General features: G+C 41.3%; 1 protein-coding gene across 2 annotated transcripts in view; it reads right to left on the bottom strand.

The window, feature by feature from the left end:
• Positions 1-11,881: 11,881 nt before the first annotated feature.
• The window catches only part of sncga (synuclein, gamma a), a 15,249-nt gene continuing 14,468 nt past the window's right edge, over positions 11,882-12,662 (bottom strand). For both annotated transcript variants that reach the window (XM_083651023.1, XM_083651024.1), the window contains one exon: positions 11,882-12,662. This exon is cut by the window's right edge and continues 925 nt beyond it. The gene's annotated coding sequence lies outside the window, so the exon portion shown is untranslated.

Genomic DNA, 12,662 nt, shown 5'->3' with positions numbered 1-12,662 from the left:
CAAGCCCGATAAAAGAATTTTATCGGTTCTGTACGGGTCCGGTATGCTTGCTTCTATACGGGTCCGGGTCTCAGCTTTCTAATAATAGATGGGTCCAATCCGGGTCCGGGCACAAATTTCCCAGGTCCATCAGGGTCATTTTGGACCCGTGAAGATCTCTAGTGAGGAGTGGGACAATATTATTAATGTTGAAGGGATTCTACCAAGATCAAATGTATTTCTATTTGCTTTTTTGTATATTTTTACTTATTTATTTTATTTTATTTTATTTTATTTTATTTGTGCTGGATGTATTGTTGTCTGTTAAGTCTGTAAAAAAAAGTAACATAACAAAGGAATGAGGTAACTGAGAGGATGGGGTTTACTCTCCTCTCCTCTCCTCTCCTCTCTGTTTTTCACTGTCTTCCAAAACGTTCTTGTATTAGATCCACATAATTAGCTGACATTTGCTTTGTAGCCGGAATGCACTTTCACTTCTGTTATTTTACTGTGGGATACAATCTAGACAGAAGTGAATCAAAGTGAACACTGTACTTTCACAAGAGGGCATTTAATCCTTAGGGACAAATAGGACTTGGACTTTGTAAGAGGAGGGTATTGATAAACTCTTGTTGTTTTGTAGACCCGGTGTGTTTTAACAGTGGGTCAAGCTTCAGTCAATCTGCTTCAAGCTGTCAGGCCTTCTGCCTGTTCACTATAGAGGCCATAAGTCTGGTCTCATCTGAAGTGAAGCATCATGTGCTCAACACAGGAAACCACAAAGCTTCACAAAGCTCCATTTGGCCGTCACCACTGGTTTCCTGTTTCCTGTGAACATGGTGCAAACAGCTCTAAGTCACACTTCCTCTTCTAGCACAGAAATGAGTGGCAACAAGATATAAACATTTAAGATCATTTTAATAATCATAATGTATGTATGAATGTAGAGTAGAGATTCAGGTGAGAGTGTGTAGTTGCCTCTGTGTGAACGTGCCTGTACCTGTCAAAAAATGTGCTGTGTGTCAGCACGGGAGGTGTGTGTGTGTGTGTGTTTGTGTGCACGGCTGCCCGCGCGCGCATGGGTGTGTGTGCGTGCGTGTGTGTGTGGGTGTTTGTGCGTGTGCGTGTGTGTGTGTGGTGGGGGGGGGGGGAGTATGGCTTTGTCCTCAGATAACCTCTGTATCATAATCTGTCTCTGTGTGTTTGTATATTTGCTGTGTTTTGTCTATTTGGTTGTGTCGTGTGTAGCTGGGTGAATATGACCACATTTCACTCTCAAATAGACTTTTATCAAATTAAATGTGATGCTATTTTAGGAGACTTCAAACATGTAAAAAGCTTATAATCATTCTTCTTGAGCAGTGGTTCCCAACCTGTGGTCCAAGATCCTCTTGGGAGGACAGACCACTTGCCCGGGCTCAGTGGTCCCGCTGTGGGATCCTCTTTGACTTGACCCACTCATGCTATGGTTTCTCCCATTTCTAATCAGTTTTATGTTCCTTGCATGCAGGGTGTAAGGCTGGTGCTGTTGGCAGGCTGGGCTATGATGGGCTCATCAGCGAGTACTTGGAGCTCCCCACTTGTGTCTTTGCACAGTTCACACTTAACAAGCGAACATTGAGACAACATGTTTGCCTGTGATCAGTAGGGGTTTGTCCCCGAGCAACAAAATCAGCTCACCAAGCGCTCGGAGCGCCTAGTGTGAACTTAGCTTTAGTTGTCAATTCAATTCAATTCAATTCAAAGAGGCTTTATTGGTCTGACGAATAACAGTATTGCCAAAGCACATTGTACACAGAGAGAAAATACAGCTTGTAACATACAAAACATACAAAGCACATTGTACACAGAGAGAAAATACAGCTTGTAACATACAAAACATACAAAGCACATTGTACACAGAGAGAAAATACAGCTTGTAACATACAAAACATACAAAGCACATTGTACACAGAGAGAAAATACAGCTTGTAACATACAAAACAAAAAACATGATGTTACTGTAACAACATACAGGTAGTTCAAACAACAACCATGTCAACATTTTGAATGACATGATGGTGCTTGAAATAGAGAGAACGAAGGAAAAGTTTGTGTGTGTGTGTGTGTGTGTGTGTGTGTGTGTGTGTGTGTGTGTGTGCACGCGCGCGCGCGCGTGTGTGTGTGCGTGCGTGCGTGCGTGTGTGTGTGTGTGTGTGTGTGTGTGTGTGTACAAAGCTGCATAGTAGCCTACTAGTCCAGGCATTTTACGCAAATATGTGGGTCAACCTCACACTAATTGCAACAAAACCAAACTCAACTGATTTTGTATCCTCAATATGTCCTCAATGAAGGAAAAAAAGTGTTAAGGAAATGTATGAAGGGAAAGTTTTGAAAATGACCTAAATATGATGGTAGCCTATGGAAGCCTTTTTTTTTTTTTTTATGTGCCATAAATCTCATCACGTATGTGTTTTTTGCTTCAAGGAGAAAAAAAAAAAAAAAAATGTTAAAAAATAAATAAATAAATGTTTTGGTAGCATCATATAGGTCATTTTCAAAAAAATTCCCTTCATACATTTCCTTAACACTTTTTTTCCTTCATTGAGGACATATTGAGGATACAAAATCAGTTGAGTTTGGTTTTGTTGCAATTAGTGTGAGGTCAAGTGACATTTTTACTGGACTATACCTTTTGAAAGCCTGATGGTGAATTGAGACACGTACACATGATTAAGTGCACGTATGACCCATGCCATCAAAATCTCACTCCAGCAGGTACCCAAAGTTGGCAACTCTGCTGTAAAGGAGATGAGAATCCTTTCAACAGCATTCTGACTCCTGATGGAAGCTCCAAATACCACCGCACATATAGGAGTGACAGGAAACGTAAACACAGAAGGGAATTCCTCTTATAAGAAAACCTTCAGGATTAAACAATTGGGATACAAGTAAGATGTTATCGTGTTGAAGAAACAAAGATTTATTCTTCAAAATATCTTTGTTGTTCCAAAAAAAATATTTGTGGGGTGAAAAATTATGTTTGAAAATCATTGACCTAAACATCGATGCTTGTCTGTGAAAGGCAGACAGTTTCGCTGGTCAATCATTTTACTTGTCTTGTTGTCTAGATGAATTGACAAGGCAGTGTATGTGACTCTCTAGATACCTTCCGCCAGTTAGCAGAGTTCTTTCTCCCTTTGAGAGAGAAATCTCTCTGAAGTCATGAGTTGAGCTTTTCTTTCTACTTTTTTTTAATATATATTTTTCCCAATTTTTTAACCCATTTTTATCCCCCATTAGTGCAAATTTTAATGTATTTATCCTGGTTGCTGCTCCACCCTCTGCCGATCTGGGGAGAGCCGAAACTGGCTCCATGCTTCCTCCGAGACATGGGCAGTAGCCAGCCGCTTCTTTTCACCTGACAGGGGAAGCTTCACCGGTAGGACATAGCACGTGGGAGGATCACGCTATTCCGAGTTCTCCTCGCTCCGAACAGGCACCCTGAACGACCAGAGGAGGCACCACTTCAGCGACCTGGATATTGCATGTTTTGGTGAGGGGATCCTATATGAAGGAAACCCCCATGTGGCACGGGGAGAACATGCAAACTCCACACAGAACACCTTTTTGACGACCCCACCCGGGCGGCGGGCACTCAAGTCTACTTCTATCGATAATTCTCTTGTGAAATTCTCTGTTATTTGGGACCCATTTCTGGCCTACTTAGACGAGGTTGAAGGCAACAAGTAACTTTCCCAGCTGACTTTTCATGGACCCCTTGCATGGGATCCCACGCACATCTCTTACAAGCACAGTAAGCACTTGATGTGGCTGATAGCACAATGTTGTAACATTGAAATGTTGATATATATATATGTTTTGTTTTTGTCTTGTTTTGTTCTGTTCTGTTTTGTCTGAGCCTGTTTTTGTTCTGAAAATTGTAAAATAAAAAATAAATAAAAATAAAAAGTCTACTTCTATCGATAATGGGAATAAAGTTTGTGGAGCATCTGGAGTGTTCAACCTTGTTGGCAATAAGCTAAGTACTGTAATAAGGTAGGTACAGTAAGCTACATGGCAGAATCCTTTACGGGGATATTACAGATTTCAGATTCTTTACAGCCATTAGTTCACATTTGAAGTTGAGAGAAAGCCCAGAAGCTTTGGAGAACACAGTGATAACATTGAGAGCACAGTGAATGTGGGAAGCATCCTTTAGGAAGAGGGTCGTATCATCCTCTAACTGCTAAGTACAGTTTAGCTATCAGTGATTGTGAGGCCTTTCAGACTGCTGGTCTTAATGTGGCAAAATAAAAGTTCAGTGGCCAGAAGAAAGAGGTCACAAGACATTGAGCCACCTTGCCAGACCCCGCGCTTTACGTCAAATCCAGGGGAAGTTCCGGGTGACAATTAAATAGAACAATTACTGTTTTTATATCATGTTTTGATGCTTCTGCAAAATAAATCACCAAAACCAAGTTTTTCTATAGAAAGACAAATGAAGTCGTGCTCGATGGTATCAAAGGCTTTGTAAAAATCAAGGAAAAGAATAACGCTCTAATTTTGAACCAAGTCAGAGGAATCTAATAAATCAAGTATCAAACACACGTTATTTTAAATATGCCTATTCTTTAAAAACCCAGACTGAGCTTCATCTACAATATAGGTTATGTTTTTTTCAGACGGCTTGCAAGAAGTGAAGCTAGTAATTTATAATGATTATTCAGGGCAGCAATGATCAATCAGTGAGTGATCTTGGTTTGCTATGAGAGGAATCAGGCCTCGGGATAGAGTAGGGGCCAGAGATTCATTCATAATACTTCTGCTGAACATCATTAGAAGAAAAGGGGCCAGCTGTTGTGGAAATGATCAGCTGGAGCTTCACAGCTGGTTCAAAACCAGGTACAACAGCAGGCCTGTACCAGCTACTGTGCTGCTGCACCATAGTACATGTTGAAACCTGCTCACACACTCATAGGAATAGAACATAGAGTCTGGAGAAGAAGATGAAGACAGAGAGGATGAGGTTGATGATTGTGACGGTAAAGAAGGCAGATGCAGAACTCTCCCGCGTTGCACCCGGAGAAAACGACTTGACGGAGTTAATATTGTATTGTATTGGTGTATGTCATGATTTTATGTATTGTCTGTTTTTATACTGGACCTTGTGTCTGTTAATAAAAGTGATGATGATGATGAATAACTCGTGGAGACTTTTCTTCTCTTTAGCCTCACAGGTTATTTATTTAGCCGTGCTGTTAACACCTCGTTCTGCTCAGCTCGACTGACAGGAACACAGTGAACACAAGCAAGGGGGGCACACCTCTCAGACTGATGATGCAAGCATGCATCCTCCCCTATCGCTTTAGCGCCTCACAGTGGCTCATTCACAATACTGCACCCTTTTTTTAATTGTTTTCTTCAAGTGTACATTCTGCATAATTCAATCATGTCAGCAAGTCAGAATGATTCAACTCAAACTCAAACTCACCCAGAGTGAACTTATGTACAGGACAGTTACAGCATGACACATTATTCACCTTATGTAGCCCCGCCCACTTGACCCAGTTGTGTTATGACTACTGTTTACATTTTAAAAACTGCGACAGCTCACACAACTTTAACACCACATGCATATATTAATACATCAAACTCTTCAGTTCAGTTCAGTTCACTTTATTTATACAGGAAGGGATAAAAATGACATTTCACATGTACATTTAACTGGCCTGACTCAGTTACAAACTGGTTTTCAGCAGGTTCCTGTTCTGCAGCACATGAAACGAAATAATTAATATACAAAACATGTTCAATTGCACTACATACAATTATACAAACCTGACAGAACATTACATTTACAATCAACAGCAACAGCAAAAAATTAAAACCTAGGAATGAGTCGAATCAGTGATTGCAGGTGTTTTCTAGCATCAGATGTTGTTTATAGGCTTTTTTGAAATGTGAGAAGGAGGTTATTGCTCTGGTGTGGAATGGGATCTCGTTCCAGATTTTGGTGTATGTGTGGAAAAATGATCTTAGTCCATAATTATTTGTGTAGGCCGGTACTGGAATGAGTGCATGTGAGATTGATCTGGTGATGCGTTCTTGTCTAGTGTTGTGTCTTGGGAGTAAAGCTGTAAGTGTTGGAGAAGAGTTGTTTCTGAGCATAAAATAAAACTTAATGGCTAGACTTGTTGTGTAGTTCTGAAAAGTTGTAGCAGAGGAGTGTGAGAGTTACCATGAATTTGATATGCTCTATTGTAGAGTCTTGCTATGGGTTCTGTAATTTCCTTTGTCGTGAGGGACCAGATTGGGAGACTGTAAGATATTGTTGAAAGAAAAATTGCATGTAGGTATTGTGACGGCCCTGCCTGTCTGTCTGTTTGTGTGCTGGTCTCTCATATTGTCTGTCTTTGCCAGAGGAGATGACTGGAGAGCTAATTGGCTGATCATGGAGGAGCAGCTGATTACCAGATCTGGGGCACCTGGGCCCGGTGCTCCATACCCTCTAAAAGCTCCTGGTTCTCAGTCTGATCTTTCTCCCTCCTGCCAGCTATCTGCATATTGGTTTTGTTCTTTGATTTACTTACTTGACAAACACCCTACACTACACTATCCACACGCATCCACACTGACACTACTGATGCTACAGATCAACACACTTCATACTTACCTTTATTTATTTACATTTATAAAAAATACTTTATATTTTTGGCACTTTGCGTCCTGTTCCCTTCTTTTGCCATAACCCATAGAGCCGGGTTATGACAGTATGTATTTGAAACAGTGAGGGTGAGAAATGGTCTAATCTTACTGTAAACAAATAGTTTCTGATTTATAATGATTGGATTTATATAGCGCTTTTCTAGACACCCAAAGCGCTTCACAGAAATCATTATTCATTCACACCATTCGTACCAGTGGTGGTAAGCTACGGGTGATGTAGCCACAGCTGCCCTGGGGAAGACTGACGGAAGCGTGGCAGCCATTTCGCGCCTACGGCCCCTCCGACCACCACCAACATTCATAGACATTCATACCCATTCATACGAGGCAATGAGGGTTAAGTGTCTTGCCCAAGGACACAACGACAACAGCTGGGAGGGAGCGGGATTCGAACCGCCAACCCTTGAGTCATTGGCCGACCTGCTCTACCTCCCGAGCTAATGCCGTCCCCTAATGCCTTTTTGACTAGGTTATTGATGTGATGTTTGTAGGTGAGGTGAGTATCAAGTGTTACTCCAAGGTATTTGTAGGTTTCTGTTATGGTTAATGTGTGATTTGCAAAGTGTATGGGGTCAGACATAGATATGGATTTTCTAGGAGAGCGAAAGTACATACATTCAGTTTTCTTGACATTAACAGTTAGATGATTAGATTGCATCCAGTCTTGAGCTAATTCTGCTCTCACTCAGAATGTTAAAATATAAGCGATGTGATGTATAGTTTTTGAGATATTAACGTTTGTTTGGCACAACTCATACTAATTAACTGCGGCGGGGTTCTGCATTTCTGGGTGTCAGTGACGTCACGCTTATTGGTCCTATAGCAAATGAGGTCACACATGTAAACATTGACTCGTAACAATGATGATGAGGATGTTTGTAACAGTGCAGATTAGAAGAACAAGGTGCTCTTGCTTGATGAAAGCTTTCCAGTTGTAACGTGTTGTTTTCTTCTCTGATCATTTACTTGTCTTTAAAACAAGTTTTAAAGACAGTTTTAAAGATTATTTAGCAATAGTCATAATATTCTAGTTGGATGCCTTTGTTACCTCCAATACAGAATTGCGAGTCACCTCAGAGTGTACTGGTTTGTGAATTAAAATAAAATGATTTCAGTTATTTCAAATAAATGTTTTATCTGTCCAATCCAATCGATTCAGCGTCCTCTAAAACGTCTTTTGGCTGAAACATCATCATCGGCCCCACCGGGAGTTGAGATGTGGCCACTTCTGGCTTAAACAGCCATTTTGAATTTTGACATTGCCAGAAATGGATTCAGCATCCTCAATAACCACCCAAACCACTCCAATATTGTCCAAATCAGCCAAGCAGTTGCTGAAATATTGTCCATATAGTTGATTATGCTAATTAATGCTAATTATGTGAATTTGTCAACATATGCAAGTTTAGCATCCAGCTGTTTTTATATGATGGGGACCCATACTGTACATTTCTAACATGAAGTTTGGGGTACTCAACATTTCCTGGTTCACAACATGGGCTCTGTAGGCTGTCAAGTAGACTAAAGTCAAAAATCTGTTGATCTTCTTGTTCCTTCAGTTGGATGTCTGAGCTTCACTGTGCAGAATGATGTGTGTGCAGAGTTTGACACTAGAAGACTGCATGTTTACACAATCATCTGCTGAAAGTGGAACGTTTCTCTGAGCTCACTGAAAAGGCCGTTTTCAACCAGCATGATTCATGACATCACCCTGCTTGTAGGCATCAAAAGTCACCAGAAATTAATTTAGTGATGAAATAAAACTTTAAATTGTAAAAAAAACTTCCCAGAGCTTATGGCATCTTCTCTGCTGCGTTCTGCCTCCGCTTATGCCGAAATGAATGCTGGGATATGTGCCTTGCCAAGTTGACACAAGTCACCAACCAGAGCATCCTCTGTAAAGTGAGCGTGTCGAGAACACAGCCGGGAATTTTATAAGCGTTCTTGGCGAAATGTGAACTTTGTATTGGAACAGTACTTGGGCTGCGACTGATGACGTTTCACAGGGACACAAGAACGCAAGAACACACAAGAACCCTTATTGAGAAACGGCCCTTGATGCAATGCAGCGTGTTGCAGCACTCAGCAGCTGAGCAGCAACGGGTGTGCACCGACAGAGTGGAGTGGAGTGGAGTTACGTCTAGGCTTGGCTTGAGATTTTGATGGGGAAATGGACAAGAAAAGGAAGGGTGGCGCAGAGAGGGAAAGACAAAGAAAAAGAAAAGCCACAGATGCTGCAACATGCAGCAAAATATGTGCAATGTTCGCCAGAAAGGCAGCAGGTCAGTCAAAAAACACAACACACACAACCTTTTTTCATCCTTTTTTTGCTGATTGAAGTAGCCTAAGTAACACGATCATTTTTTATTCCGAGGGGAAATTGATTTATAGAGACAGTTGGCATGTGTGGGAAAGCCCACAAAATGTTATACGGCTGGCCCGCCAGTGGGGTAAAACCGCCCATATATCTCAATGGGCTGACTCACCAAAGGCTGCAAATATAACTACTATCCCCAAACTACAGGTTTGGGGATTCTAGAGCAGAACACAAGACGTCTATTCAGATGTGCGTTTACTGCGGTGGTTGAATCCCTGATCGTGACTGCCTGGGCTGGGCTAGCAACTAAATTCTAACTTTGCTGAATGGATCGAACGGGGGATTTACCCCACCCTGACCACGCCCCCAGCCAGGCTGAGCCAGCTAGCTAACCCAGCGTGAGCGTCTATTGACAAAACATCGCCTCAACCTTTGCTAGAGTTTCTCACACTCAGGTAGGGAAGAATAAACATAGAAAATAAGCTCTGCAGCCTCTGCTGTCTTAGTGTAGCCTAAACTACAATATATCAGTGGTAGACAATTGTCTAATTGCCTCTAGAATATTCGAGAGAAATTCAATTAATAACACTGATTTGTATTTATTTATTTATTTATTTATTTATCAATCTATTTATTTGCTTATTTATTTTTACGTTAGGCTATATAAAAAAATGCCATTAGTAAAATGTAAACAGTAGTGGCTAAACTGAGTATGGGTTGGGTTGGTTGCTTTTGGGGCTTTCTTCGCAAAGGTGGAGAAGGAGGCAGAGGCAGCACTAGCACTGCAGCAGGTGCTCCTGCAGAGCTGGAGGTGGTGACATCAGAATCAGACCAGGAACCTTCAGGTAGGCTACAATTTCAAAGCATAAAGCAAAACACGTAGGCTATGCGTATTGCTTTCACATTAATATGTGCTTTATGAGATTATCAGTAGGACACAATATAGTTTAAAGTGGAGATGAAGCAGTTTGAGTTAGATTTTTTTATTTGCATTTCAGTTCACCTGTTTTTGTTTTTACTTCTTCATATTATATTTGCAGTTATCGAGGCAATGTTGATGTTTCTATTAGTGAACAAATAGGTAACATGTATCATCACATTAGCATTATATTCACTAAATCTTGCTTCAAACGGCCGACATTTTTCATGCGCACATCAGCCCATTTTGGCCTGGCCTGCATGGTATCTAATGCCCGGCCTGAATTATGGTCCCAGTCCGCCCCTGTGGACAGAGACGTCTGTATTGTCTTCATCCCCTGTGGTCATCTGGTCACTTGCAAGGAATGTTCAGAGTCACTCAGTAAGTGTCCAATCTGCTGTGGAGCCATAACACAGAAGATCAAGACCTACATGGCTTAACAGATGTCACACTATTCTGTTTCAGAGCTGCTGGATTCATTTTATTCATGGATATAGAAGACAATAAAAAGCATCCAAGGGATGACATGTAAAAGTTTGAAGTAAACACTTATTTCCAACATGGCTCCCCTGAATCGTTGAGCAATTGTGCACTGCGCATGCCAAAGAGCAGAGATGATGTCATAGGCACTAGTGATGTCACAATGCCATCAGTGATGTCACTCGAGCAATTGTGGTTTTTGGTTACACTCAATCTCTGTTATAAGGATTGATAGGCTCAGATCCTTGAGCACCAACTCACTTAAAACCTCTTGCATGGCACCGTAACACGGGCGTTACGTTTCTGATTTTTTGCTGTTCATCTGTCATTAACATGATGAATTAGATACATACCAAATTAATCGTCTGAATCGTGCGCATTGAACGCTGTCTTCCTTTTTCGGATCAGATCAACACAGCGGAAGTTATAGCCGTCTTTGTACAAAGACAAAGACAACATTTCAGATTATTTGGCTTTTTCAAATGGCTTTTTCAAATGGCTTTTTGGAAATCCGCCTAGGTATCTCCCTACAAAGACCACTGCCAAATACTCATGTTTTGGTATTTTTTCATCTTCTTTGAGTTGGGATGTGGTAGGGCCTGTGTCTATGTCTCCATTGGGTTTCTCACTGTGCAGGAGAGTGCTACGCACACCAAGTCCTTGTAGTGGTGCTGGTCCACGGGAGAACAAACTGAGGTTTTTTAGTCTCATGAGAGACAGAGATGTAGCCGCACACACTATAGTCAAAGTGCCAATATTTATTGAGGACACAGAGAATAGGAAACCAACGTTTCGGCAGCACCCTGCCTTCTTCAGGGTATACCCTGCTGCCGAAACGTTGGTTTCCTATTCTCTGTGTCCTCAATAAATATTGGCACTTTGACTATAGTGCATCTCTGTCTCTCATGAGACTAAAAAACCTCCATTGGGTTTCTCGCCATAAATACAACAACCACAGGTAACTGTTTACACTCTAAAAGTGTTTTTATTCTAGGCGAGAATCAACCACTGTGTTTGAGCTGGTGTTCCTCAGGGTCAGTAACACATAGAGTAATTCTGACACTTGGAACAGAAACCTCAAAGTCTTACCTTTCAGAAAAGGTCAGGCAGTTGTCTGTAACCCTAGCGGTTCAGCCACAGTAAGCATTTTAGTTTGGGTATGTCGTTTTTACCATTTTCTTCAGAAATAGGTGGCTTTAGTTTCTAACTATTTGGGGCTCGTTTCTAGCCTACCTCAACGAGGTTAGGGGCGGTCGGGGACTAAAATATAAAAAATATAGGTTTGTTCATATTACATTCATTGTGTTATAAACGGTCATAAATGGTATGAATCTTGGCTGGGGGGGATTTTGTGCTTATATCAAGGATTTGCACACATGAGTACCTATAGGTCATTTCTGGCCCAGGGGGAAAAAAACATGCCACTAAGTTGAGGTTCATCTTACTTTATTGAATCTTTATTGAGAGTCTTGCGAGAGGAAGTGATGCTACGTACATGTCTTCAAACAGAAAGAGATTGAACCAGGCCCGGCTCCAGCATGAAATGACTGAGGGGGCATTTGAAAATGGTGAGGGGGCAATTTGAAAATGGCCATATCAATTTGTCTTTCACCAAAAATGTGCCTAATTTTGGAACGTTATTGCACCTCATGATATTGCTTGTAGTAATGGATTCCTTTGGTCTTCTAGTTTCATATGAGCCCAGGATCTCCACTCTAGCTTTAAAAATGAGCCTGCTGCAGCCTTTAAAAGACAGCAATGTCATGCAGCAACAAGTAGAAGAGGAGTTCAACTAGGGGGGGCACAAAATACAACTGATGGGGCAAAGCCCCCATTAGCCCCCCCATTAGCCGGGGATGGTGCCGGGCCTGGATTGCACCAGTCCTTTGTCATTTTTCTAAGGACGTATAGAAGGTGCTGACATTAAAACTGTCACCAAAGTACAGTATAAGCAGCCCAGCCTCACATTGAATTAACGTCCACAGGGCAAAACGTAGTTTCACAAAAACGTCTGTAATAAGCCGGGTGGTGGAGGCGTATTTGCCTTAGACAATGGAGACCGTAGTTCGATTCCCAACGTTTCCAGTCTATATTTCAACCATAAATCACGTTTAACGTTTTTGTTATTTAACCATAACCATAACCCAAACCATAACCTTAACCTTAACCAAGTTGCCTAACCATATAGGCCCAAGTTATTTTATTTGCCTTTTCAAATTGGAAAGGCAGCGATTTTTTCAAATTAAGTTTACTTTCAAA

Source organism: Poromitra crassiceps, assembly GCF_964638095.1.
Source record: "Poromitra crassiceps genome assembly, chromosome: 14".
In the NCBI taxonomy this organism is placed as follows: domain Eukaryota; kingdom Metazoa; phylum Chordata; class Actinopteri; order Beryciformes; family Melamphaidae; genus Poromitra; species Poromitra crassiceps.
The sequence above is the reverse complement of the archived record's forward strand: the minus strand, read 5'-3'. Positions and strand labels throughout refer to the sequence as shown.